The sequence below is a fragment of the Echinops telfairi genome, unplaced genomic scaffold (assembly GCF_000313985.2).
Source record: "Echinops telfairi isolate 266 unplaced genomic scaffold, ASM31398v2 ScPeMD7_3533;HRSCAF=4204_1, whole genome shotgun sequence".
Lineage (NCBI taxonomy): Eukaryota > Metazoa > Chordata > Mammalia > Afrosoricida > Tenrecidae > Echinops > Echinops telfairi.
The window spans coordinates 13051982-13078570 of record NW_022107432.1 but is presented as its reverse complement, the minus strand read 5'-3'; the positions used below and the strand labels follow the sequence as shown (position 1 = coordinate 13078570).

The 26589-nt window shown below is 45.4% G+C and overlaps 1 non-coding gene across 1 annotated transcript; it reads right to left on the bottom strand.

Moving 5' to 3' along the window:
• Window positions 1-5727: 5727 nt before the first annotated feature.
• LOC115871218 lies at window positions 5728-5834 on the bottom strand. The gene has a single exon (XR_004047170.1). It is a non-coding gene; the product is annotated as a U6 spliceosomal RNA (small nuclear RNA).
• Window positions 5835-26589: the final 20755 nt, after the last annotated feature.

The following is a 26589-nucleotide window of genomic DNA, read 5'->3' as shown; positions in this document are numbered from 1 at the left end:
GAACCTCGTTTTTTTGTGATGGCTGATTTAAGAGATCAGTGTGCAGCTATGGAGTTTTATTTCCTGCCTGGGAAAAAATGCCACAGAAACTGTAAAAAACTCAAGTGCATGAGGGGTTTTCTCATTTCAAAATAGGCGAAATGTTGATTGATGACACCTCATTCTGGATGTCCATCAACTCATTCTGGATGTCCATCAACTTCCCAAACTAATGAAAATGTCAACACAATTCATGCATTTGTGTTCTAAGACTGATGATGGACCATTGAAGAGATGGGAAAGTTACCGTGTATACTCGAGAATAAGCCGACCTGAATATCAGCCAAGGGATCTAATTTTACCACAAAAACTGCATTAAAAATGTGCTGAAAAACTCAGCTTATACACAAGTATATACGGAATCTGGATTATGCTGGAGCTCAGTTCAGTGGCTTTTAACGGAAGATTTGGGTCACGTTGTGGAATTTATGCCTCAGGTTCTGACTGGCCAGGAAAAAGAGTTTCTAGTGGAAACATGCCGTGCTTTGAAAGAACAGCTCAGAAGTGACCCAGACTTTTTTCCAAGGTCATAACTGGTGACGAGACACGGTGCTATTCTTACGATCCCAAAAGCAAACATCAAGCAAGCCAGTGGAAGACACCATCGTCACCTTGCCCCCAAAAGCTCATCAAGTAAAACAAAAGATCAAGATGATGTGTGTGTGTGTGTGTGTGTGTGTGTTTATGTGAGGTGGACAGTGGACTTGGAATTCATTCCACCAGGTCAGACTGTTAACCAAACCCTCTATTTAGAGGTTCTGAAAAGATTTCCTAACAGTGTGTGACATAAAAAGCCTGATGATTCATGGCAGATGGGGACTGGTTTTGCCACCATGACAATGCACCTGCTCATGCAGCCATCTTAATGAGCCAGTTTTTGGCAAAAAACAGCATGCCTCTCTTGCCCCACGCACATTACTCACCTGACCTCATTTTGTGTGACATCTTTTTGTTTCCAAGGCACATGAAAGGATAACAATTTGGTGACGTAGAAGAGTGAAGAAAATGAGGGAGGTGCTGCCAGTTATCCAAACAGATGAGTTTGAAAAATGTTTCCAAGAATTGAATCACAGATTTGACAAGTGTAGTGAGAGTACGTTAAAGGTGGTAAGGTTGTTTTGTAAAAAATTTAAATGCATAGCTTTGAAAAAAATCCATTTTTTTGGTACCCCCTCTATATCAGACTGTTGGCCATTTTATGAGGCGTTCTCTAACTTTTGGAATCTATGCCGTTCCTTATGCCGTTCCTTCCATCAGAGATGCCCTTTCTTCATTCTTATATCCTTATCACTAATCTGTATGGCATTCTTGGGAGGAGGTGCTATCAGTACTGTTTTGCAGATGGTTGCAAAACATTAGCAACTTATTCAGGGTGGCGCAGCTAGTAAGTGACAGAGCTGAGCTACTAATTTGGCCTCTCAGACTCTTTCACACCTCCGTCAGGCATTCCTGGGGTGATAAAGTCTAATCCTGGCGGTGTAGCAGGCTATGCACTGAACTGCTAACCACAAAGTCACCCACGAGTTGCCCCGTGGGAGAAAGAAGAAGTTGTGTGCTCTTGTAAAGATGGAAAGTTTACTCCTCTCCTCCGTCCACCTTCTCTGCCCCTCTCTCCCCGCCCCCCAGCCCCGAACCTAGAGCACCCCTTCAGGGGACGCGGGGGGCGGGAGGCAGGGTTAAAAAAAAAAAAAGATGTAAAGTTTAGTCTCAAAAAACCCAAAGGGGTAATTTTACTCGGTCCCATAGGATTACTATGAGTCAGAATTGACTGGCAGCGGGTATGGTTTGGGTTTGGGTTTAGTATCTAATCCAGATCTTGAAGGACTTTTTTCCCTAGCTGTATAATAAATACCTTGAGGGCAAAGAATCTCATTCTAGTCTTTATTGATGCCTCAAGTCAGCAGTTGTATCGACGGGCTCCAATAGAAGAACGGTTGTGAGAGGATGTCACAGGACTGGGCAGTGTTTCATTCTTTCGGACATAGGATTGCTGAGTCAGAAGTGACGCGGCAGTACCTTCTAACAACAACTCAGCAGTGGACAAGTAAACATGTGACTACTGGCAGCCAGGGGTAGTTTGGGAATGAACCTTGATTTGCAGTGTTTTCCTGGATGATTTCAGGCCACCCCCATGAGACCACAGAAGAAGAATCCGGAAGTGATGTCCAGCAGCACACTGTTATCTGATATTTCCATCACAGAAACACAGCAGGCAACAGTAACCTGACATCTGTGAATCATAGTGAAGGCAGTGGTGGTGGTGGTGCTATCGAGCTCATTGCAACTCGCGACAAGGCCAGGTGACAGAGTAGAACTGCCCCATATGGTTTCTTTGGAGCCCTATGGTAGTGTGTTACAGCGCAGGCTGCCAGCTGCCAGGTCAGCAATCAAACTCACCAGCCACCCACGGAAGAAGATGGGGCTGTTTGTTCCCATAAATATTTCCTGTTTCAGAAACCCTGTATAGCATCAGGGAGCCCTGGTGGCATAGTGGTTATGCGTTGTGCTGCTAACCTCAAGGTCAACAGTTCGAAACCACCAGTCGCTCGCTGGGAGAAAGACCAGGCTTTCTATTCCCATAAAGTGTTATAGTCTCCGGAACCTTGTCTTATAGGATCACCAGGAGTTGGAATGAACTCAATGGCAGTGAGACAGAGGGTCATTCTGTGTTGGAATGGACACAGTGGCACTGGGTTTGGGAATCTCACGGGCCCTGATCACCAGATCCTTCTGCAGAGCTGCTGGGTGGATTCCAAAGCTAGTCTTTGGTTACAGCTGAGTCCTTATCCACGGAGCCACCGGGCTCCTTCATGAAATAATCTGAAGTCATAAGTTAGGGTAATTTATTACCATTGTCTTTAATCTAGTTTATTTGATTTTAATTTGAGAGACTTAATCTTTACTAATTGCTGTGCTTGCCAATGGGTTTACAAACTTCCTGAAAACTAAACAATTAGCCTCACGAGCTGCTTTGAGCTGCCTCCAGCACGGCACTGTTAGAGTCTAACGTGGTGCTTGCTTTTAATAGCCACTGGAGTGGCAGTGAGGATGCTAATAAAAAGAACATGAATAACACTAATGGGCTTTGATTATAGTCTGGACTTCAGTGTTCTTCTCTGAGCCTGAGTGTTCCTTAGAATCCATCCCTCATACATAACAGCAGGCCAAACAAAAAAAAATATTTGAGGGTGGAGACCGAGGGAGAGCCAGGGACCCAGCTAAGAGCTGTGAACACTGAACTCTGCCCAGGGTCAGGGTGGGGCCCTAGGACAGGCTCCAGCTGAAAAAGTAGTGGCTGCCTTTGGGCTTGAGCAAGCCTCTGAGCTGCAACTGCCGTCTCTTCTCCTCCCCTTACACGCCCAGGACTCAGATGTGCTGAGGAAAAAGCCCCAGTCATTCCAGAAAGGGCGGCCTGCAAACATGTAGGGAGTCCAGGAAGAAGTAGAAAACAAAGTGCAGGGGTCCCCTAAATTCCTTCATTTCTTTTGTCGGGGTGCTGTGCTGATCTGGATGGAAACGCGTGGGCGGGTCCAGCTGAGGGAACTGCAGGGACAGCTGGGGAATCAGCTGTGTTGCATTATGGTCGGCACTCTCCTCGTGGTGTTCAGGAATTGTACCATATATGGACTCAGGCATGGGACAGACATTCCAGCCGATTTGCATGAGGGTTTCCCTAAAACTGCATTTTAGAATTAGGTCATGGTTGCATGAGGACTCCTCTAAAATCGCATAGCGATATTCGGCCAAAGGTGGGGAGAGGACCCCAGGAAAGTGGGTGAGCATGAAGTACTAGGGATCCATTGTGAGCTGGCAGGAAAAAAGAAAAAGTGTGTAGTCCTCTCCCAACCAAGTGCCTGCAAAAGGCCTGGGAGTGGTTCTTCACGCCGTGCCATGGGAGGGAAGAGACAGAGGACTTTTCCCTAGACTCCTTCCCCCTTCTCACTGGAGTCAGCCTGAAGGAGCTTGGAGGCCAACTTGGAAAAGTGTAGCAGAGGTCAAGGGGACTAGCTACGATTTCAAACTTGAGAGGCAGTTATGATGGTCAAGTTGGGGGCAGACAAAGCTGAGTTATTCGGGGGTCAAGTGGGTTCACCCAGGTAAACCGAGATCATTATCCTCTTACTTTTTTAATTCACTGTCATGAATCCATAGGGACTCATAGAGACCCCTAAGGGCAGAGCAGAACTGCCCCCGGGGGTGTCTGAGATTGTATATCTGTGCTTGAATAGAAAGCCTTATCTTTCTCCTATGGAGCAGCTGCTAAATTAGAACTTGGGACCTTGTGGTTAGTAGACCAATGCATGGCCCACAATGTCACCAGGGCTCCCTCCATCCCTCTGAACTGACGTGGCACAGCTGGAGCTGTGGAAATCCAGGACAAATGGAAAGGAAAGAGAGGGGGGCAGTGATCTGAGGAAATGGCTGTTACTCAATGGCCAATAAATTGAAGCCAATGTATAAATATTAATCAACTTTCTTGGCAATTTATTTGCTTAACTTTTTTTTTTTAAGGACCAACTTGAATTGTTTTGGGACACTCTATGTGAACTATTTAATTTGTTTCCAAAGACCAGATCTAGGGAATACACTATGGCAGTGAGAGGGAACAATTCGATATGCAAAGCACAGGCAAACCCCATACACATACCACGGAATGAAAGAAGTCAGACACAAGGGAGTGCCGTGCAGTCCCATTGATGGCCAGCTCCAAACCAGGCAGGGCCCGTCTGTGATGTTCCGGGGCAGGATAGAGGGCCCTTTGTTGGGCTTAGTAGCTGGCATGAACTGGCAGGACTGACTCTAGGGGTGCTGGTAATGTACTGACGCTTTGTCTGGGTGCTGCTGTAGATGGGGGTGACAGCTTAGGATTTGTACACTTAAGACTTGTGCACATTTCCGGCTGGGAATATCAATGTGAAGTTTACTTAAAAGAAAGGAAGAACCAGAGGTAATCCTGTGAAATAACTGGTCACCGTCAAGTGAGGGTCCCTGTGCGGCAGAACGGCATGTCCAGAGGGCCGTTGTGGTGAGGTGCTGTCGAGTCAGTGCTGACCTATAAGGAGTCCATGTTCAACAGAGCTCAGAGCACTGGCCCGTCCTGCGCCCTGCCCAGCTCTAATGGGTATCATTTATGATTTTGAATTCTGTTCCACATTTTTTTTTCCCACTGAGCCAGAGTCTTCTCCTGTGATCCTTCCCTGAGCTGCTGTGAAGACTGATGGACGTTTGCATGGCTCATTGGTCCACCGCACCGATGCACGTGTCTCTTCATTTTCTCCACACTTCTTGCCTCTAGAATGGGAGAGACTGACAGTTAGTTGTCCCTTCCATGGTCACGCATAATATTCTAAGACCGAGGTCGCTACTCACCAAATTAGGATGGAGAACATTGTCTTGGTGAACTATATTGTGCCAGTTGACCTCGGTGTCCCCTGAGACTGTGACCCTTAACCTCCCAGGCCCAATGGCTCATTCCCTCAAGGTGTTTGACTATATCCAAAAAGTATTCGTCCCATCGCCTACCCCTTGTATGCTCCACCATATTCTTGGACATATTCACTGCAAAAATAAATATGCATATTCAAATGTCCTCTCAATTCTATACATATTCATGCGTATACACCTAATCCCCCTCTTCCACCTGTGAGCTTATGTATCTAGTTAACCATCCACTCATAGCCCTCCCCATAAAATATGGACTGCTTTGTGAATTTCCGTGTCATCTTTGAGTAGGGTGCGTGTTCATCTTCTATGTACCTTTCCATTTTGCGTGTATGTGCTGTTGAACTGAGCACTAACAGTCTTAACATTGATGCTCACCTTGGCCTTCTTCACCCTCACCTCTGGCTGCCGTGGTCTTCATGATTAAAAGGCTTCAGGAAAACCTAAATCCCTGTAAGACAATGTTCAGGATCCCAGCCGAAGACCAAGTGTCAATAGGCTTGGGTAAATAGTAATAATCTCATATTTATTTGTGCTTCCTCATTCTGAAAGCCCTTCCATCACCATTCACCATCATGTCACTGGATTCTTTACAGTGCGGAAGATAAAAATGCAGGTGGTAGGGCTAGATGGCCTGGATTGGAATTCTAGCTTCATGTGCTAGTAACCGATTGACCCTGGGAACAATGCCCTTATCTATGGAATGGGAACGCAGTGAAGATGAAACCATTAACACGCCAAGTCCTTACAGTTTGCCAAGATTTTGATAAATATTCACTGCAACAACTAAAGACGTACATTTTACAGATAAAAAAGCCAGAGGAAAAAGAAACAGATGGTTCCAAGGCTCATTCTTGGTATAACCTGACCTGAACTCCAGGTCTTCTACACAGCAACACTAGTTGTGATGTCACGTGGAACAACTTGTCATCCATGTTTATGTAACAAAAGCAACAACACAAAAGACCCTGTGCTAAGTACTTTATCATACAGCACCGCATTTAGTCTTCATAATAACCTCTGACACAGGTATTATACCCACATTAGCTCCCCAAACCGAACGCACTGCTGTAGAGTCAATTCTGACCCATACCAACCTTATAGTACAGAGTAGGACTTTCCCCATGGGTTTCCAAGGCTGTAACCACTATACAGGAGTGGAAAGCCTCATCTTTCTCCCATAGAATAGTGGGTGCTTTCGAACTGTTGATCTTGTGGTTAGCAGCCAACGTGTAAGCCGCTACGCCACTAGGGCTCCTTATACCCATCTTAGAGCAGGGCAAATCGAAGCCTAGAGATTCAAAAAAACAAAGCTAAGTCACCCAGCTGCTAACGGGGAAGACAGGATTTGAAGCCCAGGGTTTGAGTGTCCCATCTTGAACGGTCCGTGACCTCTGGAAAGAAAAAGACCAGCACAGGTGCTTGCTTTATAAACAGCAGAGGTTTGCCAGAAGACCTGGATGATGGCTTAAGGCCAGTCAGAGGCCCTTCTCCCTCATTCGTCCTCCCCTCACTGCATATGGATCCCCTTAGGTGTTTCGGAGGCTCTCATGGACGGACTTGCAAGTCCGTCTCCCAGCTATTAAGCAGCCAGGTCAAGGAATGGAGAGACTCAGATAAGCATTTGCTAGCAAGGCCACAGCTGGGTACCAGCAGGCTTGTCGGATGCTGCCAAGACAGAGATGGGCCAGGGTGCTTGCACAGAAAGGGTTTGCAACACCACGAGGTGTGTAGAAGGAAAGCAAAAGACGGACGGGAAGGATGGCACTTGGCACGGGAGCTGCGAGTGCTTTGAGGAGAGTCATAGACAGGGATACCTGGGAGCACCTTCCTGCCTTACCATTTCAGGAGCAGGCCTGGGAATCGCCCCTTGGCTGGCGCTCTGCATGGTTGTGACTGGCAGCCTAGACAGACGGGACTGTTTTGGCTTCATTTCTTTCCCTGCCTTTATCACCAGCACTGCCCTCCAGGTCCTTGATCCCAGCATGCCTGATTAGGGCTTGTTCCCCCAGCTCCCCCACCCCCACCCCCCACCCCCGCCTTTTCCTCCAGGGGCCCCCTGGTGGACAAGCGAAGACTAAGTGAATCATCTGAGGTAGGAACTAAAGGCAGGTGGCCATGGTGGTGGGAGGGCCCTGGAGGGTGCAGTGGTGAAGCACTTGCTTGTAACTAAAAAAAAGTTGGTGATTGGGACCCACCAGCTACTCTGTGGGAGAAAGACATGGTAGTCTGCGCACTGGGTGAGTTCTACCCTGTATTCTAGGGTTGTTATGAGTCAGAATAAACTCCACAACCATGGGTTGGTGGGGGTGGGGACGGGGGCTGGTTAGGGGCCAGGAAGAACCACAAGGTCGTGCCAATGGTGAATGCACTTGGCTGCTACCCAAAAGTTTGGCGGTTGGAATCTACTCACATGTATGTCGGAATAAAGTCCTGGCAAGCCACTCACAAAGAAGCAGCCAGTGGGAAACCCTCGTGCTGGCAGCCCTATTCTGATGCAGATGGTGCTGTGTCCAAGCCCACTGACCAGCACCTAGCTGTTTGCTGGTGATGAGGAAGCAGAGTGATCGGTGGGTAATTTTTTCTTTTCCCCAACAGAATTTAGAAAGCTTTGTTGTGAATCACTCTTGTGCCCCTTGGGTGAGTGCTGGACTACCACTAAAGTGGCAGCCAGGACTTTGAGGGGGCCTGTAAAAGAAAGGATTGCCCTTTTCTCTCGCTTTCTGTGTAGAGTGCCCCATTAAAATGTAGCACATTTTGTGTTTTCCCAAAAGAATGTGGGGCTGCAGCGTGAGCAAAGGCACTCCCTCCCACTGAAGTGGGATTTTCATAGCTCCTTTCAACATCAAGAGGGTGGGAAAGCTGTGTTCAAACCCAGTCAATTGGTACCACGTGGAAAAGGCCCGAAATAGGTAATAGGTAACATAGGCTTCCTTAGGGCCAACGGAAGGTGCCCAGTTTGCAATCACCTGGGGATCCAATTAAAAGGGAAACTCTCCATAGGCAGGGCTGGGCTAGGGCCTGTGTCTCCAGCACACTCCTGCAGCTGGCTGGAGGAGCACTCTTGGGAGCACGCCTGCACTTTCCCCGGTCAGATGAGTGGAGGGTGATGATGATTCAATTAGACTTCTTGCTTCCTCTGCAAGCAACCAGGCCTGGATCCCCAAGTAGGTGGCGGTGAATGTTGCTGTGATGCCGAATAGGTTTGGATGGAGCTACCAGACTAGATAGACTTGGCAGAAGGGCCTACTGGTCTACTTCTAGATACAAATCATTGCCAACAACAGCCCCATCCCATCATGCACGGAGGTCCCTGGGGGGTAACAGTTTTCTGGGTCTCCCCTCCCCACCACCAAAATTATTTTTTTAAAGGCATAAGAAATATATATTTTGGGAGGTCTCTTACACACTGTCATCTAGCTCATTGCTACTCATGGTGACTCTCCGAAGGGTTTCTAAGCCTGTACATTTTTTTCAGGAGCCAACAGACTGTTCTTTGTCCCCCAGGGAAGCTAGAGGGTTTGAACGTCCAACCTTGCAGTTAGCAGCCCAATGCTTACCCAGCAGCGCCACTAGGGCTCCTTTCACAGTTTCAACTCGTTGGGAACTCACTGTTATCAAATTGATTCCGACTCAAAGTGGCCCGGTAGGATACAGTAGAATTTCCCCTTAGGGTTTCAGAGACTGTCAATCTTTAGGGGAGTACAAAGCCTCGTTTTTCTCCTACAGAATGGCCAATGGGTTTGAACTGATGATCTTTATGTCAGTAGCTCAATGTGTAACCAATATGGCACCGCGGGCTGTAATACTGTAACTATTTAGAATGTTAACCCCCACTGTCCTCTCACCAAGTACGGTCCTAGACTTGATCATGTTACAGGACAGGGTAAATCTTGGGTCATTGCACAGAACACACAGAAGCAATATTAATACAAGGATCTCTTTCTTCAGCTCTAAAATGCATGCCTAAAGGTGCCTTTGGCTGACATGTGCATATAAAAATTACCAGAACACATAGTTATGGGCACAGTTTATGTTTTCTTTGTATTTTTAATTATTCCCCCAAATTCTGTGAATGAATTCATGTTGGTCTGTTTTTGTTTGTTTGTTTTGTTTCTGAAGGCTACACTTGAAATACCCCTGTATTGTAAAAGTTCACAGGCTCACTGAACTCAAAAGGGCTTTTTAAGGTCAAGGCTGATGCTGTACATACAGATCCACTCTGCTCCTTTGAGTTTCAGTGACTTCTCAGTGGTAGAAGTGAGGGGGGCGGTGGCAGTGGGGGTGGGGGTGGGGAATCTTCTGGTGTTGGGGAGACCGAGCTGGTGGGGCAGGATGATGTTGAATCCGTGTTTGACACTGAAAGAAAGTTAGAGAAGGCCAGTGAAAGGCACTGAGTCTGCCTCTGGAGGTCATGCTGGACGCCTGCAGGACCAAGGTTTGACTGATTTTCACGTCTGTACCTGCAAGCAAGGTCAATCTGCATGAATGATGGCTTGGCATCTTGATCCAAGGCCCCAAATCAGTGATCAGATTGCCTAAACCAGTGAACTGTGATCATGTGTGTTTTATAAATGAGAAAAGACAGGTCCGGGGACCAGATGGCAAATATGCATGAAAAAGTTGCTCAACTATGTTTGCAGCAGGGAGAGGGTGGTAGTAATCGTGCAAATGGAAGGAGGGCCTTCATCACTCACTTCTTCAGCCCATGGCCTTTCCTTTCAATCACGAGCTGATCATCTTCCGAAGAGTTAGTGTAGCTCGACCGTGGGTGCACATAGCTCTCCCTAGCAGCACAGGACTTTGTAGACTGCTGCTGATCTCGCGGGCTGTCTGTCGCTCTGGGGATTCTGGCTTGCGATGATCCTCTATGTGTGCTTCACAGGGTTCTCAGGGATGTGGCCTATAAGAAGCTGATCACCAGGGCTGTCTTCCAAGATGTCTCTCCAGGTGGGCTTGACCTGCCAACATTTAGCTGACAGTTGAGTGCTTCACTAAGGCTCCAGGACTCCTTGTATATACAGTAAGCAACAACAACAAACAAAACTCACTGCCCTGGAGTGGGTTCTGACTCATAGAGACTGTATAGGACAGAGTAGAACTGCTCCTGTGACTTTCCAAGACTGTACGTTTTTACGGGAGTAGAAAGCCTCATCTTTCTCCCCAGAAGCAGCTGGTGGAATTGAACTGCTGATCTTATAGTTAGCAGCCCAATGCATAACCCACTACGCCACCAGAGCTCCTTTTGTATACAGTTGGAACTTCAACTTTTCAATGCATTGATGTTTCTTCTATGACGTTCTGAGCACAGCACAGAACAGCAAGCTTCGCAAAGCCACTTTGCGTAGATGCGATCAGGCTTTGTTTACAAAGTCTCTCCAAACCTATTTGTTACATAGAATGAAACACAGTAGTGAAGCATTTAGGAGAATGGACGCAGCAAACCAGATGATGGAGAAACAGGAAAAGGGCCGACTCTAGAAGCAGTGATGCTCTTTTTCGTGTAAACATGTATCACGGATGTCGCGCACATGATGGCGAATGTTTGAACAAACAAACAGGAGGAGGCCCATCTCAGGTGCCTCCATCCACTCAGTGATTGATCCATACCTATCTTTGCACGGTGGGAATAGGATCCCATCCTTTAGGCCAGGGGTGTCAAACTGGCTGCCCGTGGGCCACATGCGGCCCCTGAGGTAATTTTTTGTGGCCCACGCTGCTCTGAAATAAAATGAAAATAGAAAAAAATTGTTATGAAGAAAATAGCGCTTAGGGGAGATCGAGACAATACCGTACACATAATTCCCTCGTTACATTTTATTTCAGAGCATCGTGGGTGCCAGTTTGACACCCCTGCTTTAGGCCATGGCGTTTGATAGATTAGAAACAGGTGACTTCTCTTCTCTGACTGTATCATGTTTATCGTGGAAAAAAAATCTTGCTATTTCTTGCTTAACTGACAGCAATTGTTCTGACAATAACTTGAGATCTTTGAAGGCTTTCAAGCATTGCATTATTCACTCCTAATATCTTGTGGGAATTTGGGGTGGATCACAAAGCTGAAATGAATGACACTGTGTCACCCTCTGGTTGTTTGACACTTTTCCTGTTTGGTTACAAGTCTGTTTACTGAAGCAACAAACGTGAGGGAATGAACATACAGTATTTCATAAAAAGCTTAACAAGTTTTATGAAATGAATAAGTATTACAAGCAATGTTCCATCTAATTTTTATTATACCTATGGATGGAATGAGCATTGTTAGAGTTACCGTTGCACAGATAAACATTAAAAAAGAGTAAGGAATGTAAATTTGTGATTTCCACATTGGGAGGCTGCCCAGCCACCACCTTAGAGAGAACCCTGGTTACAAGGGCCATTTTAACAACGGGTTCTCCGCACTCAACACACAACTAGGAGTTGGGTTTATGGAATTGGTTCTACCAATACCTGTAGGAACTGGTGCATCCCACCACTGCTATAAACCTTGAGCCTTTGAATTGTTGACTTTGTGGTGCGCAGCCCCACACTTAACCCACTGAGCCAATGTACCAATACGCCTGTCTCTTTAATGCTGAGGAGTAGTGACAAGTGTCTGTTTTTGAGATGAGAAACCTTCAGATGACCTAGTGTAGGTGGCCCTGATCTCTGGTCCAGAGGCTCAGGAAAGCTTGATGGTAAATGAACTGAGCTGTGAACGAGGCGTTTTGATCTGTTCTAAATTTCAAAAAACACCTTTGGGCTCTGTGAGTGGCAACAACTCCCTCAAAGTGCTGATCGATCAAGTTAGTTTAGGAGTGAAGCAGAGGAGATGGACACACAGGTGGTGTTTGCGGGGCAGATCATTGTCATTCAGCTGTTTACCTGGCCTGTTTCTAAGGGGAGGTCCTCGGGCGGAACACAGCATCCATCTAAAGCCTCTGTTGAAGTGAAGTGCACTCCTTGACCGGTTCACTGGTGCTTGGAGGGCCAGGCCACGTACATGCCGGGCCAGGAGGCCCAGAAGTCCATATGAGAGGCTCAAGCACTCTGTCCCCTGCAAGACCTGCTCCTGCGCTCCCCATGAGGCCATCGTGCCTTCCCACTGTCTTATAACCGAGGGTAGGAAACAGTGGAAGAAAGCAGCGGGGAAGACACCAGGATGTCCCGACCTCTGGAGTGTGCTAGGATCCGCAGCTAAAGAAAACAGAGCTCCTCTTAACGGCATCTGTTGTTGGAGGCAGCATGAGCTGGAGTTTGCAGGCCCAGGTCAGGCTAGTGTAAACGTGAGAAGGGAACCTTCCAGAAATTTAAGCCAGGGAGTCGTCTGGGTCTTTGTTTTGCTAGGCTGCAGTGGCATCTGGGTTGGAATGTCGACACTTCCAGTTTAGAGTCTGGGTCGGAGGTCTTTGCCAGAAGCTTAGCTATGGTGGTCCTCCTCTGCCCCCACCCACTCCAGGACAGGGTATAACCAATAGTGACCCAGTTCTGGCTCATTCCTAGCTCAATTACCGCTGTTCACAGGAGGGGGTCACTCAATCTAGCTACGGTTGTTGGAGGGGAGCAAACAGAGAAACATTTCTTTGGGAGGGAGGTGGCTGTACCACCTACTTTTTGATCTGAGAGCAGCTGAGATTTAATCAAAGAAAAGTTATCCGTCGGGAAGGATAAATGCCATCAAAACATACTTGTGCATGGTAGCAGTTTACCACTGAAATATTTATCAGTCCACTCTTAGCAATTTTGAGAGGCCATATAACATCATGGTTAAACCCATAGAATCTGGAATCAGATAAGCCTGTATTCAAATTCCAGCCTCACTCACTGCGCAATATTGGGCAGTTTACTTAACTTCTTTGGATCTCAGTTGATGGGAAGGGCAACTCTACAGGACAGAAAGGAATGGCTTTGTAGGGTTTCCGGAGCTATAAACCTTTACAGAAGCCAAGTACCACGCCTTTCGCCCAGGAAGTGACTGGTGGGTTCAAACCGGCAACCCCTTGGTGATGGACTGAGAACTGAACCAGCACGTCCCCAGGGTTTATTAAGGATAATAACAGTACCTTCCAAATGCAAACAGAGTGTTTCAAAAGCGTTGCTTTATTCCAAAGGCAGGGAACTGCTCTCTAACAAGGGCCATTTGGATATGTACCACATCATTCAAGGGCGGATCTGGTCAAACATTTAATTGGCTCATAATCAAAGAAGGCTTTCTCCTCCTGTACATTGACATCTCCAAAACCCACAGGGGCAGATCCACCCTGTCCTACAGAGTGGGCATGCCCGGATAGACCTAAGGGCAGGGGCTTCGTTTGAATGTGGTGACTGGAACTGCTTCTCTGGTGAGGCTTCTGATGTTAGCTGGTCTTGATGATGTCATGGGCCTTATGCCTCCCCGAGGCTAGAAGCTCCCCTCCGCCACTTTATTCTTAGAAAGTGCTCGATGATTGTCACTAGAGTGCTGAAGAAGTCAACACTTATCCGGTTTTTTGTGTCTGTTTGATTTACAAATTAAACACAGTAAGATTCACTCTGGTCTACAATTCTGTGCCTTAATAAACACATGGAATCATGTACCCGGCCCCACAATAAAAATGCAGAACAGTTTCATTGCCCTCCCAAAAAACATGCCTGGATGCATGCCCCTTTGAAGGCATCCTGCACCCCACGCAGCCCCAGGCAACCAAGGATCTGTTTTCTCTCGTCACAGTTTTCCCTGTCCCACAAGGTCACGTACATGGAGGGACCAGAGAGTATATAGCTGGGAGGTCATCATTTCAAAAGGTGGATTTTACAAGTTTGGCATCCAATAAATTTCTCAATGCACTGCCAGAATCAAGGGGCCACTTTTATTACAACCAGATGCTCTGTTTCCTGTTGACTGATAGAAAAGGTGTGGTAGTTTTGAAATGCCTCCGGATGGAGTCCCTGTCTGACCAAGCGGAGCTTTCTCAGCTGCTACCTAGCAGTCATTGAGAGTCTTACCCACGAAGGTAGAATTGGCCTGGGAGAACAGAGGCCATCAGGGACATGTAGAAAGGGGAAAGAAAGAAAAGAAAAAACCCCCTTGAGTCTGAGTAGCCAGTGAGAAGAGGAGATGGAGCGAAACAAGATAGGAAGTGAATTCTGTGGTTCTCCAGATCCCACGAGGTGGAGTGGATGCTGCAGCACGTGGCACCACCGTGTCTACATTGGCAGGACATTTGGGGAATGGTGCCGAAGAACACCAAGGGAAGGTGTGTTGTGTGTTTCATTTGTTTCCACTCATGGCTCGAATACCGGCAGGAGGTGCCCTGGCAACTGACCTGCATTGAATTGAAGGGGTGGTCACACCAAGTCAAGTCGGGGCCGCAGTGGCCAGGAACTGGGAGTTATAGCTTAATTTTCCCTAAATTGTCTTGATTCCCAAGAGATGCGGCAGGGCCCCACAGGAGCCAATGCTGCCCAATGCGGCTGACCAGAAGGCTGATGGCTCAAAACACAGCAAAGACTTAACACTCTGTTCCTATAATGATTATGACCAAGAAAACCCCAGGAGTTGGAATCCACTCAACTGCATTGACCACCAATAACAGCCACACAGAGAGGCTCCAGGTGTTTCTTTCTGGAGGGGAGGAGAGAGAATAGTTGTGACAGAGGGAGAGGACCCCACAGCAGAAACCATGGACAAACCAGCTAGCCCTGGGCTAGCCAGAGGATACATAGCAGTACTTGAGGAGGCGAACACTAGCAAGAGGCCAAGAATCACCCTGATGCTTGACTCAGAGGCCAGCCAGATAGAGAACACCTGCAGTCAACTTGGGCTCCAAGAGTTAGCAGAGAGGGCAGGCTCAGACCGCTGGACAGCGGTAGGACTGGAGCATCCAGGGAGATGTCGTGGTGCCTAGGATCCTTTCCTACAGTCCCGTGATAGTTCCGTTAACATGTCCCACCACGCATTTCCCCTGCCCCATGCCATTGGTGGAAGTAATGGAGACGGCAGCAGAAATGAGGAAGGCTGGGCATTTGTACTCAAGGTACTGTTAGAATTATTGCAGCAGGAGAAGTGACTCAGTGGGTGAGGGGTTGTGACAAAGTCAGATCAACTGGATATATTTATATGCACTTAATGCATTTCCATAGACAAACATGAGCCCTTTGTAATGAGAATGGGAATGGGGCTTGGCAACTAGGAGAAGATTAAGAAAATGATTATGAATTGCAGGATGAATAAAAGCCCTTTATGTGGGAGCAAATAAACTTGAAATGTTAGGGTAGGTTACAATGACTCGGTGATAAAGTAACTAGTGGTTCCTACTGAACTAAACTGAACCCAAGGGGAACTCTATAAGCAATTATATTTCCCGTGTGGGTAACTGGACAAGAAAACTAGAGATTTAAGATGGCAGGAAATGAACTTCTCTGCAGACATCCATTAAAATTGGATGCTGGGACACGAAAGCATTGTGAAGGGTAGCATAATTTTTGGCGCCCATTTATCACATCAAAGAAAGTCAATCCTTCTGGGGAGGAAGGTAGAGGAGCCAGGCTTTTGAAATGTATTGAGAAATCCTAAATTATAAGAGCCATTGACAAAGATAGTAGTTAGAACTCCTCTTCTATCAGGTTCCGATGCTACTTATGGCTCTACTGCAGATGCACTCAAAGTCCACCCACCCATCCCAACTTACTAATGGTGTTTCCATTTTCAAGGTCACCAAAGTCACACAATACTCGTTGGCAGCACAATACCTGTGAAGCATATGCTCTGATCAAGACGGCAATGCAGACCATGTAAAAGAGACCACCAGACCGCACTGTGTCTTTTGATCTTTTGAATCCATCCTGGGCTCACCAAGGATATAGCTTTTGTATTCATTTACAAACACAAATGCTCCCGAACGCAGCCAGGTAGTGACTGGGGCGTGTAAAATGTTCCCTGACTTGATGAGTTTCCAGTCTTCCTCTAGCCTCCCCCTCATATCTAATTCTCTCCCCATTTCCCACTCTCCTGTAGACTGGGAAACATTCGGAAACATTGACAACCATCTTTGCATAGCAACCTCCTTTCCCAAAGCCTTAGCTCTTCTCACTCTCAGTAAAGTCTTCTGTTTTACTAGTCATTCATTAATTCATTAATTCATTCATCCATTTACTTGTTGGCTATTGCCGTATAACAAGGAATTATAAAACGTAGTGCCTACTGGCCCGCTCTGCAGGGAAAGGATGAGGCTTTCTACTCCTGTGAAAATTTACAGGCTCTGAGACTTACAAGGGCCATTCTACCTGCCCCATAGGGTCACTATAAGTCAGCACTGACTTGATAAGAGTGGAAGTGAAGCCCCAGGGGGATGATTGATGATGTTCTCCAACATAAAATGACAACGATCTCTCTAAAGTGAATCGGAGACATTTATAAACCGAAGATATGCATACATGGATTTGGGTCTTGCATTTAATTCTAGCCTCAATTGAAGAACAGTTAATGCTATGGCATGGTCCTGCCTGATGTTCACCCTCACAAAGAGATCACTAAAGATATGGGTGCTATAACAAAGTGTTGTGAAGAAACTAGATGGTGTCTCACTAGAGTCTGGGGTCTTACGGCTTGTTATCAAACAAGCAGTCATCTAAGTGAGGCGTCAACTAAGTCCTCAAGGATGAAGTGCACCAGTCTGTGTGGTCCAAATATTGTAAATAATAGAATTCAAAACTAACGGAGAGGATGGCAGCAGAGCTTCGGTTGTGAACATCTGGTTTGCAGAAGGCTAAGGATGACAATGGAAACCCAAAATGCATTTGCGGGGTCCACACATGGGTTAAGCCAGTGAATCGTGTCCGGTCATAGTTGAGGAATGTGAATGGTTCTGCTATCAGACAGAGAGAATTATGAAGTCAATTCTGGGAGATGTAGTCAGAGCAAAATGTAACCACTTATCATTTGAGCTCTCTGTTGACTCATTTGAAAGCTGTTTCCATTTTTAAAAAGTGAAGGGGAAATCCACGTGAATTTACACCCCTGGTGAGTCCCCTGTGACCATGGACCAGGGATATGAACAGCCTTTCTAACTTGTAAAATGCATAAAAAAGTGGATTGTTGCAGATGCAGTCAGGTTAAAATTTAGCACCCTATCATTTGATCTCCTTTATGATCAATCCATTTAAATTTGTTCTAGTTTTTAATATTTCCAGTTTCTTTTCTATTGACGGTTTTCATCTGTTTCATGTTGTGATTCTTGTTAGTTGTTTTTTATGTTTAAATGTTGTTCTGTATATGACATCCGAGATAAGTAAGTCTATAGAGAGAGTAACTGGATTAATGGTTCCCTGGGGCTATGGCAGGGATGGGGGAAATGGGGAGCTAATAATGATGAGTACAAGAATGAAGAAAAAAGTTCTAAAATTGATGGTGGAGACGATTGTATAACTCCTCTTGATGTGATTGAACTATTGAATTATATGATATGTGGATTATATGCCAATAAGACTGTTGAAAAAAGACTTTGTGACTTAAAGCAACAGGCATGTATTATCTCTCCATTTCTGTGCATCAGGAAGCTGGGCACGGCTTAGTTAGAGTCTATGCTTCAGGGGATCTCAGGCTTCCATTGATGTGTGTGCTGTAGTGGAGTCTCCTCTGCAAGCTGACTGGGGAGGGATCTACTTTTGAGATTCTGGGGGTGTTGGCAGGATTCTGTTCCTGTGGCTTGTTGGACGGAGGAGGAGCTGAGGGCACCACCATCACTTCCTTGCCACATGAACCATTTCTACATGGCAGCTTGTTTCATTAAGTGTGCAAGCTGAAAAGGCAATCGAGCCTGCTAATATGAGAGAGACACAGGCTTCGGTAACCTAAGCTCAGAAGTCACAGCACCTTACTGTTGCCATAGTCTATTGTTCAGAAGCAAGTTAGTTGAGAGGAGGATTACTCGAGGCTCTGAGGACCAGGCAGTGGGGATCGCTGGGCTGTCATCAGGGCTACCTGCCACATTTGTTAAGAATTTCTTGAGTGCCTCCAAATTGATTGATAGTGTGAACTCACTGCCATGGGGTCAATGCCAACTCACAGTGATTCTATAGGCAGGCTAGAACTCCCTGTAACTCTTCATGCAAGAAGAAAGCCTCATCTTTCCCCTGGGGAGTGGCTGGTGGTTTTGAACTACTGATCTCATGGTTAGCAGCCCAGGGCATAACAACTATGCCACCAGGGCTCCTTTGACATTTTGTTAGGTGCTGGGAATACCGTGAGGAACAGCCTGCTCTTCTTACAATTCACAACCTTTCTGGGGGAGATGGGAGAGGTATTAAGATAGATTATTATAATTGTAGTATCCTCACCACAGGGGGATACAATGGGGTGGGGTATGATGTCAGGCAGGGACACCATGATGAAGATGTGTAGACTTATGTGTGACATAGGATGAGAAGATAAGGGACATTTTCCAGGCAGAGGGAATGATCCATGCAAAGATTCTGAGGGAAGAGAGATCATATTTTGTCTGAGGTAAAAATGGCGGGAGTGTAGAATGGGAAGGGCAGAGAAGGAGATGGGGCTTTGTCTATTATATTAAGGACTTTGATCAGAGCCTAAAATCGAAGGGAAGCCCTTTGAGAGGTGGCTTATACGTTCCCTTTGTCCCTTTTCCCCTCTTCTGCAGGTTTCCAGACACCCCTGGGTGGCCTGAATGCCCTTCATCCTGTAATGGTATCCCACTGATAGTGTGCTCTGGCCCTCAAAGACCCATCCTCTCTTCATTCACAGTATTTTTTCCATCTGTTTTCCATTGTTCTCAAACAAAACCAAATATAGACCTTCAATCTAGACATCAGATTAAAACAATCATTCTGGTCGAAGGGGGTGACCAGAGGAGATGAGGCACTGCCCCTCCCAGTCCCAATCACACTACATGGTCTCTGGAATTAGGCAAGTTTTTGAGACACACTCCCCCAAGTCATACCTTTACTGACTCATTCAACCAGCAAACCTTAATTGAATCCCTATGACTCATCAGACATGAAGTAGGCACTGAGATTACGGAGGTGACTAAGATAGTCCCCACCCTCCACAATCATGATGTGGAGGAAGGATTCCCTTGGGCAAACAACTCAATGCATGCCAGTGTGATGTGCAACCATGGAGGGCTGGACAGTGGTGACCTTCAGGGGAGAAAGGCAACACAGAGTAGATGAGGCTTGCCTGAGAAGGACTGTGCAGATGATCAAGAGGCCTAAGGAAGTCCATCTTTGAGGATGTGCCTTTACTTCCGAAATCACTCCATCACCTCTCTGCCCATTTCAGGACACACTGTCTAGACTCAGGAGGCCCTCTTTCATTATGCTGCCATGATCATCTTAGGCTTCAACCCGAAAGGCCTTTCCCAATCCTCTATGTCCAATAACCATGCAGGTGTTACAAAATCTTGGGTTGGATTTTTTCATTTCTCCTGGTTTCTAGGTTGAAATAGAATAGCGGTTCTCAACCTGTGGGTTGTGACCCCTTTGGGAGTCGAATGACCTTTTCACAGGCCCAATTCTTAACAGTAGCAAAATTACAGTTATGAAGTAGTAACGAAAAGAATTTTATGGTTGGGGGGTCACCACAACATGAGGAACTGTATTAAAGGGTCATGGCACTAGGAAGGTTGAGAACCACTGAAATACAAGAAGAGCAGCTTTAGAGTCTTTTATCAATAAGAAGGGCCTGAGCTGAGAACACCCTTGATATCCCACCTCAGGGATATGTTCGCTCCCTTACAATGCTTTGCACAGAAGATGCAGCCCTGGCTACCTTTGACCTCCTGGTTTAAGTCTTAGCACTAGGTTCACTCCTCAGGTCTTGCAAGTTCTGCTAGCCCTGTGGTGTTTGACAATCCAAAATCCTGGGGCGAGTGAGCAGTTTAGGACTGTCTTCTAGAGGAGCCCTTTCCAGATTATCTAGGGATGTAACTAATCCTGCAGAAGGACAACCAAAAGCCCATCCCACTCCTAAAGCAGCAAATTCAGTCTAGTAGACAATCGTGGGCTGGGGCCCTGTCGGAACTGGGAAAAAGGCTTCACACCAGATGTTGGCTTGGACAATCCAGGCTGTGTGTGCTGTTGGACCATTTTATCTTTCAAGGGTGACTCATCCGCATTTTTCCGCTTAGCCACAGGTCAGGTTTGGATAAGAGCAGAGGCATCCAGCTTAATTCTCTCCCCCTTAAACTCTTCCCCCCAACAAAGAGTGAGCTTTGTCTGTCTATAAACTCAGATACTTTCCTCATTTCTCTATACTTTGTAAAGCCGTACCTATAGTGTCTTGAGCCACCTCCTAGGATGGCACTTCATTGAACCTTTAGGGTTTTTCTGGTTTTGTTTTGTTTTTCTTCTTGGGTGATGTGTGATGTCTCCCAGAGTAGATTGTAAGTAAGCTCCTTCTGGTCTCTGGGAAGACATTCTCCACGTCATTCTCTCCCACCTCCCAGAAGACAAAAGTGCAGAGTTACACAACTAGTAGGCACTCTAAATATTGGCTGTATGAATGGATCACCCAATTTATTCCTCAGTCAGTCAGAATGACAGGGGCTTGTCACGAGGGGAATGTTTGTTGGGGAGGGCATTCTGCCAGCACTCTGTGGGGGCTGCATATGGTGAACAGCTGACACACATCCTTCCACAGGCCTCGGGCCAAGTATATGTGAAAGTCAACATTGTATGCCTTTAAAAAAAAAAAAGAAAAGAAAATCCCTGATGAAGACTTCTTGGAGGGTAATTACCATTAATTTAACCCCATGTTGGACTGTGAGTATCACCATGCTATCCTTGCACCTCTTCCTTTTGCTGCAGTTTAACCATTTTCTTTCTTTCTTTTTTTTGCCCAAGAGAGCATTCCTTGAACACAGCAACACCGAGAGTTCTACTAAGAAGAATATGCTTTTTATGCTACTCTTATTTTCCTTTCACTGTTACCATTTAAGGCCTCTTGGTGACACAGTAAGGTGATACAGTAAGGCACTGTCACGTATACATTGGGTTGCTAACTACAAGTTCTTTAGTTCAAATCTACCAGCCACTGCTTGGGAGAAATATGAGGCTATCAGCTACTGTAATAGTTTACAGCCTCGAAAATCCCTACACAGGGCCTCTCTGAGTCTGAATCAATTCAATGTCAGTGGGTTTTAGAGAGTGGTGATGGAGTGGCTAAGACCCCAGGTACGAACCAAAAGTTTAGTAGTTCTAACCTCAGCTGCCCTGTGTGAAAAAGCGATGGCTTCTGGAAAGAGTAAAGCATCGGAAATGCTAGGGCAGGGTACCAGTGCTAAACGATTGCTGTGGGCCAGAACCAACTTGATGATAATGGGTTCCGTTTCTGATTTATTTCATAGAAATTTACTCTGTGCTAATGAAATACATTTTAAAATATTTCTCTTTTGGTGGGGTTTTGTTTTCATTCTTCCATAGGAATCCAGGTGGATGGGCCGCTCTTGGTTTGTTTAGGGTGCCAGGTAGATGACAAATAGGTACAGTGGTGGGTGAGGGAATGACGAGTAAAGGAATGACATGCCAGCAAGGAGGGTGAGGGAGGAGTGAGGCTGCTGCTGAGACGGAGGGCGGCACCCTGCAGCCATCACGATGAGTAGGACCAGCACAGCCCATCCGCCCTTCACCCCGTCCCAGCCTGCTGGCCGTAAGGAGCAGATGAGAGCAGCCCTGCCTCTCTCCCAAGCCTGTTGGGAAGCCACGATGAATGGCTCTGACAAATGTGCTTTTGCATGTTTTGACCAAGTGCACAGAACGAAGTTCTCCTAAAACAGAGGCCCATGTCAAGGCTTTAAAAACCACCCTGCCCTCAGAAACACTCACTCATTCAGACATGCAGGAACTGAGCAACTTCAGAAATGTTCCAAGCCAAACGGCACCTGGGGAGAACCACACAGCCTTAGCCTGCTCACAGGTTTTCCAGGAATCACACTGCCCCGTAAGAAAACAACTGCCCAAATCTGCTGGCTCACTCCTTTAAGTTTCAGCATGTAGCTCAGGGTCTTGGTACTGTTTGCATCCTTAGTAGGGTAGGAAGTAGGTTAAGTTTTACTGTGTACATTTTTAGAACCCCTGGTAGCACCATTGGTAAGCAGCTAGATTGCTGATCACAAGCTCAGAGGTTCAAATGCACCAGCCACTCCACAGGCGAATGATGAGGCTATCCTGTACAGCCTCAGAAACCCTATAGAGGGTCCTTAGGGGTTGGGTGGGCTTTTACCATGGAGACAATAAAGACCTAAAACGTTTGAAAGTAGGTTATGAATCCAGTAAGAAGTGAAATTTTCTATTTTGCCACCTACTATCTCCTTTAGGAAGAAGTATACATGCTTGTATGTTTACATTCCTTGTTATCAGAAAACTGTGGGCAACAGCCATCATCGTAATGGTGTAGTCATATTGTGGAATACCATCTAGTAAAAAGAAAGCATTGATGGATACTAATTAAGGAGCCCCCATGGCATAGTGGATACATCTTGGGCTGCTAGCCCTGAGGTCAGCAGTTCGAAACCACTAGCAGCTCTGAGAGAGTAAAACAGGGCTCACTACTCCCATCAGGAGGTAGCTTCAGAACCACAGGGGCAGTTCTCACCCGCCCAGGGGGGTTTGTGCTGGGCCAGAAGCGCCTCAGCGGCAGTGGGCACTGACTAGTTCTGATAGATCTAGCTTTCCTGGTCATCCAGTTGAAGGGAAAGGCGAATGTCAGAAGAATATCCACAGTGTGATCACACTCACGCATTAAAATATAGACTCACCCTAACCAAACCCATGGCTGTCACGATCGTGTTAACTCATAGCAAGACTAGGAACTGCCCGGGGCTCCTGAAAACATCACCAGTAAAAGTAAATGTCAACAATTCAGCTTTTTTTTTTTTAATTTTAGGGAAAATGTATAAGAAAAAGTTCTGAAAATATATATAACAGATTTATAGAAGCTGTTTCTTCTGGAAATAGGAGGACAGTTCGGGCTAGAGAATAAAGTAGAGATTTAGATTTTATTTATGGGTATAACACAAAGTGACATATTCATGTATTACTTGTATAATTATAAGTTAGTAATAATTTATTAAATAAATCACAATAATTTAACATGACAAAGAACAGGCTCCCGGTTACTAGTAAGAGAACGTCAACTAGATATTTACCAAACTCATGTTGGGAAGACAAGAAACATTTCTGAATGAAAGAAGGAATTTGAATTCTCAAACAAGAACTTTCTTGGCTACTGTTTTTAGATCCTGAACAGAAAATCTAATGAAACTCTGAAAACTTTCTTACTGAAAAGTTATATGCGGGGAAATATTAAATGTGCTCAAGAGTAAATATAGAAACCTCCCCAAATAAAGTTGAATAAGATATTGAAAGTTAGATTTTTGTTTTCTGATATATGAGCAATGATTGACAGGAACACACTATTAAAAGTTATCTTCATAATAGTGTTGCTAGTCAACCATTGCTCACATAGACTGTAACTCTTCTTTACAATGGTTTTATTGGCACTCAATCCACATATCTCACAATTCAATATTCAGTCATATCAAGAAGAGTTGTACAATCATCACCACGATCAAATTTAGAACATTTCCTTCCTTTCTTTTTTTTATGGTTAAATTTGTTTTAAAATGAGTTGTGTAATCACCATAAGTTCTAGTGCTCCCTTCCCCCTCCCACATACACTGTGTGCTCCCCCACCCCCCTCATGCACCCTGTCTCCCATCCCTCCCTACCTCCCCATCATCCCTTGCAACAGTTCTTATCTCTGTGCATCCACTCCTTCTGTGCTTCACAAACTGGAAAACCCAACAGAACCAATAAACAACAAAAACACAATAAACACAGAGATAAGATTCAATAATGAGTAAGAAAGAAAAGACCCCGTGAATATTTAAAAGACTGTAGCTCTTTATGGGAGTAAAAAGTTTCATCTTTGTCTCCTGGAGCAGCTGGTGGTTTTGAATTGCTTACCTTGAAGTGAGCTTCCCGAAGCTTAGCTCATCTGTCACTAGGGCTCTTCACTTCCAAAATAATGACCCGAAAATAGAAACAGCCTGCATATCCGTCTTAGAGATATGGTTCCACTACAGTAGTTCTGATTACGAAATAGCCTTCAGTCAGTGAAAACTGGGCTTTTGAAAACTGTATGACACAAAGAGAAACACTCATGTTGGTTTGGTATCAATAAGCATGAAATAAAATGGTAAATTTAATATTATTCTATTTTAATAAAAGCAATATTTTTCATGAGAAAAAGACCTTGGTGTTAAGTCTAGTTAATAGAATCCTAGGTAGTTGAGTTTTGATTTTTGTATTTTCCAAATTTTAAATAATCACACAAAATTCTTTTATCATGAGAAGCAAACCTAATTTAAAAAGCAAACCAGGTAAGTAAAATGAATCATCTCTGGTTCGGTTCCTCTTAGGAGGAAATAAAGGGTTTTTCACGGTTGACTGCAAATTCCACGCAATTTACACTACAGAAGGAAATAGTGAAAAACCATAAGCACAGAACAGATCAAAAGTCAAATGGAACCTCCACCAAGAGCCTGGCGATGCACCTTGCCTTGTGGATGGTCCATAAAGGGCTCCTCGCCCGGACACTTTGTGAAGAGGGAGACACCGTGAAAGTTGTATGAAAGTCTGTGCTGTTCCCTCACAGCAAAGACAGAGTGACCTAAGGGGAAAGCCCAACCCTCCACAAGAAGGACTCATTGCCATCTTCTTTGAGGAGTTCACAGGACAGGTCAAATCAGTCCCATCTGGAATCTTCTGGAGGGGACCCAAAATTCTTCTGACATTTGTGTAGCACCAATCACATGCATAAGCATATCCAACTGGCTCTAGGATAGTTCGAAGGCCCTTTACCTGAGAGGAAAATTTGAGGTCAGCTGCATTGTATTCCACAGTGGGCCCAGAACACTTTACAAGAGCAGAAAGCCTCATCCCAATGCATAACTGCAACACCACCAAACAAACACTGCTGCTGCCAAATAGACCAAGGGAAATTTTTATGGGGATTATATTAATCTGTAGATCAATCTGGGGAGTATTACCATGTTAACAATGCTAAGTAATATGTATAAATCAGTGTTTCTCAACCTTCCTAATGCCACAATCCTTTAATACAGATCCGCATGTTGTGGTGACTCCCAATCATAAAATTATTTTTGTTGCTACTTCATAGCTGTAGTTTTGCTACTGTATGAATCGGACGACCCCTGTGAAAGAGTCATTAGACCCCCCAAAGGGGTCACAACCCACAGGTCGAGAACCGCTGGTATAAATCTTTGTAACCTTGGACTAGGCAACCGTCTCTTAAATAAGACACATAAGCACAAAGAAAAGAATCCCCAAATTGGACTTCAGTGAATTGAAAAAGTTTTGTGCTTTAAAGAACATTTTCTTTTTCTCATTTTGTCTTCAACCATTTGCAATTTTGAATTAGGTGGGGTTTTCATATCAGATAATTATTTTAATATTCAACAACTTAAACACCATGACAAACCCCCCAAAGGCATGCTCCTAAAGGACATTTTAAAGAAAGTAAAAAGACAAGCCAAAGAATGGAAAAAACCAGAAATCTGGAAATTGTCTTCCTGGAGAGGATTTAGAAGTTCTCACTGGCCTCGCCATGGTAACTTCCAGCTCAGGGGCTCTCGCCCTGTGGACCCAGGGCTGGGACTGTGTGACCCAAAGGAGGGGTTCTCCAAGGAGCCCCTCCCCCAGGAGAAAGCAATGCCATCGCATCCTAATCATTTTTCTTTTTATTTCATCGTTTGTTTCATAATCCCATTTTGTTCCAAAAAGGAAGTGGAAGGATCTAATATCCAGAATACATAAATGATTTTTTATATTTCAACCTTAAAAGGGACAGATGGCCTAATTAAAACTGGGCAAATAATTAAAACAGACACCTCTCTAAAGGAGATTTTTTTTAAAAGGAGATATAAAAATGGCCAATAAACACAAGGGGTGGTGGTGGATCCAACACCATTAAATCACTAGGAAAAGACAAATAAAAACCACACTGAGATTCCACTCCATATCCACTTGGGCAACACTAATCAAAAGGAGAAAATGGAACGCATGTTAACAAGCATCTTGGGGACCAGGTGCTGCTGTGACAGGAAGCCC